Below are 7164 nucleotides of genomic sequence, written 5' to 3' on the forward strand. Positions count from 1 at the left end.
ACGGCCCGTTCTGCAAGGAGAACGGCCCGTTCTCCTTGCAGAACGGGCCGTTCCAGAGGAACAACTAGCAAAAAAAAAACAAATAAATTACGGGGACAACAAACTAACCTCAAACGACCAACGTGCTGACACTTACAAACTTGGATACGTTGAATGTAGCCGTAAACGCAGTGGGAGACTCAAGTAATTCAGAGGATTTCGTATAAACTGTGAGCGCGGGAATGAAAATGGGACTTTGGGGGTAATATTGGAGAACTATTACGTCGGACAAGGCTTCACCGACGTAAATTTACGTCGGCCTTGGTGGACTCCGACGTAAATTTACGTCGGGTACCTCTATTCCGACGTAAATTTACGTCGGACGTGGGTGGGACCGACGTAAATTTACGTCGGACTAAAGGGAACCGACGTAAATTTACGTCGGAATAGAGGTACCCGACGTAAATTGCCTAATTTACGTCGGTCTACGAGAGGTCCGACGTAAATTAGTCTCCACTTATTTATGAAACTGCCACCGCGTTTTTACAACGTCGGTGTTTGTGGTTTGCGACGTAAATTGGGTGACGTAAATACCCTTTTTTGCACTAGTGAATAAACCCTAGATATAACCCTATAAATAATTATTGTAGAAAGAGAGGTAGGGTGAGGAAGCGAAGATTAGAAGAATTAGAGAAGAGGAGAAGCATGCCAATCAAAGGTAAATCATCTTGCTCTATAATTGTTTTGTTACTTTTTGGTTTGTAATGTCTTGCTCTATAATTGTGTGGGTTTGTAATGTGAACCTTTTTGTAATAATTAGAGAGGTTTAGTTTTTGTTTTGATTATTCTAGTATTGAGTATGTCTCAATATAGACATCAAATTTCATTCGGGCTGTCAAGACTAAGGACAAAGGGCTAGAACGACATAAACGGCCCCTAAGGACCCAATAGAGCACCGAAACAGACCAAAATAGCAACAGAAGGCCTAGATGTTCAAAGGGAGGGTTTTAGGCATGGAATAGGTCATTCCCAAATTAGAACGCGTCATTCCAAACCACAAAATGGCCTAAAACCTTAGTAAGGAACTGTAGACCCCTAAAATTGTCCGGGTCGGAAATAAAGCTTGAAGACTCTCAAAGATCGAAGGAAAGTCAGCCAGAAGGACTCCTAGAAGACCATAGGATGGCTATCTGTAGATTTAGAGGTCTTAGAGTAGCTTAAAATAAGGAAGTGGAGGGAATGAAGCCCAATACGGCCGTACTAAACTTAATACGGCCGTATTGAAGCTTCAATATGGCCGCAGTGAACTCAATACGGCGTATTGAAGTTTCTGAAACTTCAATACGGCCGTACTGAAATCAATACGGCCGTATTGAAGCTTCAATACAGCCGCAGTGAACTCAATACGGGCGCATTGAAATTTCTGAATTTCAATACGGCCGTATTGAACTCAATACGGCCGTATTGAAGTTCAAAAATTTCAATACGGCCGTATTGATTCTGTAGCCCGTATTGGGCCTGTTCCCTATAAATATGACGTCAATTGGACGTCATTCCACACTTTTAAACATAGTTTCAACCCTCTCCTTGAGTATTCTGGGGTTTTTGAGCAGTGTTCTGCCCTAGAAATCACTCGGAGAGTTGATCCGACGAAGTTCTTGAGCCCCGAGGCATTTTGCTTGAGGATCGAACCTAGTCGAAGGGAAATCCTCCGGATTTCCATAGTCAAAATTTTATAGGAGGGAGCGAGCGGGCTTGTAGAGCGAGGGAACGCCAAAAAGCTTCCCAGTTTTACGAAATATATAAAAGCACGCTTCAAAGGTTTCTTCTTCAAAATCCTTCCTTTTACTGCTTTCCGATTGTTGCATCGCATATCTAATTTATTCGCCATGTAGATATCTTGTTCATAATCGTTTATAATAAATAGGGGTAATTTAGTAATTTTACACTGTTATTTATAAAGTAATCTGTCATAGGGAACCCGAAAGGGGCGCTGTGGGGTGCTAACACCTTCCCCACGCGTAACCGACTCCCTTACCCGACTCTGGTTGTAATGGCCGAAGTCGATTTTTAATCGATTGCCTTAAACTTCTTTTTCCAATATTTTGAGTAAAACATTGGTGGCGACTCCATGAACCCTCCTTTTGCGAAAACCACTAATCCATGGAGGGTCCCGCTTGGGATTAACATGGATTGGTGAGCCTTTCAATAAAATTGCTCGTTTGACGAGGTCTCAGTTTGAGAATAAGTCATTCTAGCAATCCACATTTTTAAACAAATAAACGAGTCCAACCATCATTCGCGAATGCCGAAAGCCCGTTTCGGGCCGGTGGCGACAGATGGCGACTCCACTGGGGAAGCTTCGAGAGTCAGTCCCATTGAGTGACAGATTATTTTTAACAAATAATAGTTAAAATTACTTTATTACCCTTTGCTTGTATGATAATATGCTTTATTTATTTGGCTTAAATAACTGTTGTTTGTTTAATTTTCCGCAATTGTTTGAAATAAAAACTGCACACAAACCTTTGCACACAACAGTTCCCTCTATACCCGGGGGCATGAGTGATTAACCATAGGGAGTGGATGTTAGTACGGCCGGTTGTCGAATGGGTCTATAGGTGCCCGTAGACCGTTGTCGGAAAACATCACTCAAGGTGATAACCATAAACTTGAGTCCGACGGTGCGTTGGAGCTTTCCATCGACCTACGATGAGAGGAATTGGGTCCCTATAATGGGGGCACCTTGGGGGCCTCAGACCGGTGAGAATAGTTAGAACCACCTTGAATATGCACTTTTCTGCAGGATACCCCTACCTCGTGATTCGCTCGTGACTGTTCGTGGATGAGTGAATTGTTTGTGTATAGGTTTATGTGATATTGTTTGTGCATTAATAAAACCTCGTGATAAGGTCTAAAGAATAATCTCCATGCATGAAAATACCATGACATGAGAGGAAAGACCATGTGTGGAAATATAATAAAAGTGAGGAGCATGTACATCATTACCAATAAGACATCATGCATCCTCATAGACCATGCATTTTAGGTTCACCAATACCTCTTGACATGAGTAAAAGAGACCCATAATTATCGAGATTCTCCGTTGAGGAGAGATCATAAGTCAAGGAGGGTGATAACATTCTGTTTTAAAAAGGCAGCGCCTTAAAAATGGAGGGTTATCAAGCTCATGTCAAGAGCGTATTCATTCCATAAATTAATTAGATTAAATATTCATTTTTAGAAAGTGGCTGGTCATCTCTCTGTCCTCACACGCGCACAGAAAATCAAGAAGATGGAAGCGCTGGAGGAGCAAAATAAGAAGCTCACAACCGAGCTCTCTCAGCTCAAAGAACAAATGGCGCAAATGATGGAGCTCATGCATCATCACAATATACATGGATCACACCACAGTGACCATGAGTCCCATCATGGAGAGGAGGGAGAGCACGAGGAAGAGCCTCCACACGCTATACCTATTGGGGCTGGAATTATGATCAAAGAGCCCGAGGTTTCAAAAGAACAATTCCACGCCCTAGAGGATCGGTTGAGGGCTATGGAGGGGCATGATTTTGACATCAAAGATGCCGCCGACATGTGCCTAGTGAGGGACATTCAATTCCCTCCTAAATTTAAAGTGCCAGATTTCCCAAAATACGTGGGATCGACTTGCCCCAAGAGTCATCTCACCATGTACTGCCGAAAGATGGCTGCATATGCCACAAATGAAAAGCTCTTGATCCATTGCTTCCAAGAGAGCTTAGCTGATACCGCGCTCAACTGGTATATGCAGCTAGATGGAAATCTAGTACATACATGGAGGCAGTTGGCCGACGCCTTTCTCAAGCGCTATAAATACAACATCGACCTAACACCCGATAAGTCTGATCTTCAAGCCTTGAGCAAGAATAATGATGAATCTTTCAAGGCGTACGCCCAACGATGGAGGGAGTTGGCGGCACAGATAGAGCCCCCGCTGTCGGACAAGGAGACGGTGTCCATATTCATCAATTCGTTGACTGGTCCCTATTATGACAAGATGATAGGGAACACAACGACACTCTTCTCGGACATCATCACCATTGGGGAAAGGGTGGAACAAGGATTGAAAAGTGGGAAGCTAGCTAAGTCTTCCCAATCATTCGAGGCTAAGAAGATCTTCGGGAAGAAGAAAGAGGGAGGAGTCAACATTGTAACCATTTCTCCATCTTCTTCCACTTCGAAGTCGGGAAAGTCGCAATACAAGCCTGTGAGGAAGTTTGATAAGCTTCCGACCACATATAGCGACCTCCTGCCGAAGCTAGTAGAAGCTCATCTTCTAGCTTACGTTCCACTAAAGGATAAGGATCCACCTTACCTCGAGTGGTACAAACCACAAGATAAATGTCTATACCACTCGGGGGCATCGGGGCATTCAACGGAGGACTGTAGAGTTCTCAAATATAAGGTCCAAGACCTTATTGATGCTGGGTGGGTCACTTTCGATTCGACAGCACCCGATGTGAGCAAGAATCCTCTACCAAAGCAGGAGTAGAGAATGGCAAGCCACAATAGGGCCCCTCCATATTTTTCTTTTCTCTTAGGGACTCGTGATCAGTACCCTAGATCATGAGTACCTTTTCATGTAAATAAGGGTTTTGTACAGTTTTACATACATATATCAATAAAGAGGCATTTTTCACATATCACTCTCTCTTTTGTTCTTTTCTCTCTTTCCTCATTAACATTAATAAATTCTAAACCTAAACAGAACCAATAAAATAATTATGTCTGTAATTGTTCGCTCTGACCGGGATCCAAAAGTTGAGGATGAATGGGTTGAGTTGGACAGTGATGAGGAGACCATCTCTCCGGATCTGCAAAGACCGCTAGATCAAGAAACTCGTCTACTCCAACTGTGTCAAGAGAAATTGGAGACCGTAAATTTGGGGCGGGGCCGAGAGATAAAAGAGGTCAATATTGGGACCCATATCAGTGATGAAATAAGGACACATGTTTCCACTATGATTATAATAAAATCATTCTTTCTCATTACTTCTTTTCTTGCTTATAATAAAATTCTAAACCACATTTTTTTTAACCCTGTTTGAATAAACATGAATGAGGTTAAAATCATCTTAATAATAATAAACCCGCATCATTTTTATGTGGAAGTGTGTGTGACAACTTGGAGCACCTTCCCTTGGCCTCGACAAGTGCCATCATGGATAAAAAGAAATCCTAAAAACAAAAAAGCTCGGCAGGAAACCCAAAAAAAGGGGCTGCGCAAAAATAAGAGCGAAGAACCCGCTAGGAATCCCACAAAAGGGTGACCTAGGCAAAAGTTAGGGTTACTAAAATGTATAAAAACAAAGGTCCGCTAAAACGCCACAAAAGGGTGTTTTAGACAAAAATAAGGACAATCAAAAAACGAAAGAAATCCATGATGGTACCATGAACCGAATTCAAAAAGAAAGGTTCAAGGGAAGTTATCCAAGTTGTCAAATCACAACGTCAATAACAAGATTTGATTAACTTCATGAATGTTTAATCAAACAAGCCTAAACACATAAGCCTACCTCGGCTAACCATTCTTACAAAAACCATTTTTGAAAAATAAATCCCCTCTAAAACACAAACTTCAGAATAAAAATATCTTTCCCTTCTTTTCTCTCTTGTCCCAAAAGATTTTAGAATAATCTAGTGGAAGCATGGAGAAATAAATCATCACTGATAATGGATCTAATCTGAACAACAAAATGGTGGAAGAACTGAGCCAAGAATTCAAGATCCAACACCACAACTCTTCCCCATATCGGCCAAAGATGAATGGGGCAGTCGAGGCAACCAAAAAGAACATCAAGAAAATAGTGCAAAAGATGGTTGTCTCATTTAAAGACTGACACGAGATATTACCCTTTGCTCTTCATGGTTATAGGACTTCAGGAGGCAGTTCTACCCGTCGAAGTCGAAAAACCTTATATAAGGGTGATCATGGAAGCAAAACTTTCCGAGGCAGAAAGGGTTCAAAGCCGATACGACCGGTTGAACCTTATCCAAGAGAAACGGCTGAACGCCATATGCCATGGTCAAGCCTATCAAAGGAAGATCAAAAAGGCTTTTGACAAGAAAGTCCACCCTCGAGTCTACCATGAGGGAGAGTTGGTAATGAAGAAATTACTACCAACTCAAAAGGACAAAATCGGAAAGTGGGCCCCAAATCACGAAGGACCGTACGTGGTAAAGCGAGCTTTCTCAAAAGGAGCATTAATCCTCATAGACATGGATGGAGAAGAACTTCGATACCCAGTCAACGCTGACGTGGTAAAGAAGTACTATGCTTGAAGACGTTGCTTGCATAGGCCCGCTAGGATGAAAACCCAAAAAGGGCGTCCTAGGCAAAAGTTAGGGCAAAATAAAAAGCCCGCCAGTACAAGGGTACTAGGCAAAACAAAGGCAAAACTATCCCCGCTAGGATACGTCCTAGGCAAAAGTTAGGGGGAAAAGAATAAGATGTAAAAGCAAAGCAAGCAACGATCGCTTGAATCGAAAACCGAAAGGCGGTTCAAGTGATTATCTTCTAGAAGCAAGCGTCTTGCAGCATCTACACTCCTGGCTCAGGCCGAAGCAATTAGGGGAACATAAAGAGCAACAATTACAGATATAATTGTTAAGCCCAATGTATATAGCCTACCCTGGCCAGCCATTCTTCAGAAATTCCCTTTGCAAATCTTTCTGTAAAAACATTTTTGAATATCAAATAAAATATCCATTTGTTTCTTTTCTCTCTTGACCATGTGATTATGCCTCTAAATTGATGTTTCAAAAATTGTACGAAACTCTCTTAATAATCGGTCAAATAAAGAAAATTGGAGGGGTTCCTATAAAATCCGTAATCTCCTGCATAAAAGGCTCACGAAAATATTCCCTCACGTCGATGACAGAAATTCCTCCAAGAAGAGGAGGATAGGGAGAGCCATTCATGTTTCTAAAAAGCATTAATAAACAAACTTGCATTTGTGCATCACACACATTAGTTGCACATTCAAAGACCTTAGCATGAGGCAATTGCATAAAATAGAAAAAATAGAAAAATTGCTTGTGTATGGCAGCGGTCAACAGAAAAAACCGCAAATCAACAAAAAAGGCGAAAATACAGAAAAAGCCAAAAAAACGACAAAAAGGCAAAATACAGAAAAGTCAAAA

Source organism: Cajanus cajan, chromosome 10 (assembly GCF_000230855.2).
Source record: "Cajanus cajan strain Asha chromosome 10, NIPB_CcT2T_4, whole genome shotgun sequence".
In the NCBI taxonomy this organism is placed as follows: domain Eukaryota; kingdom Viridiplantae; phylum Streptophyta; class Magnoliopsida; order Fabales; family Fabaceae; genus Cajanus; species Cajanus cajan.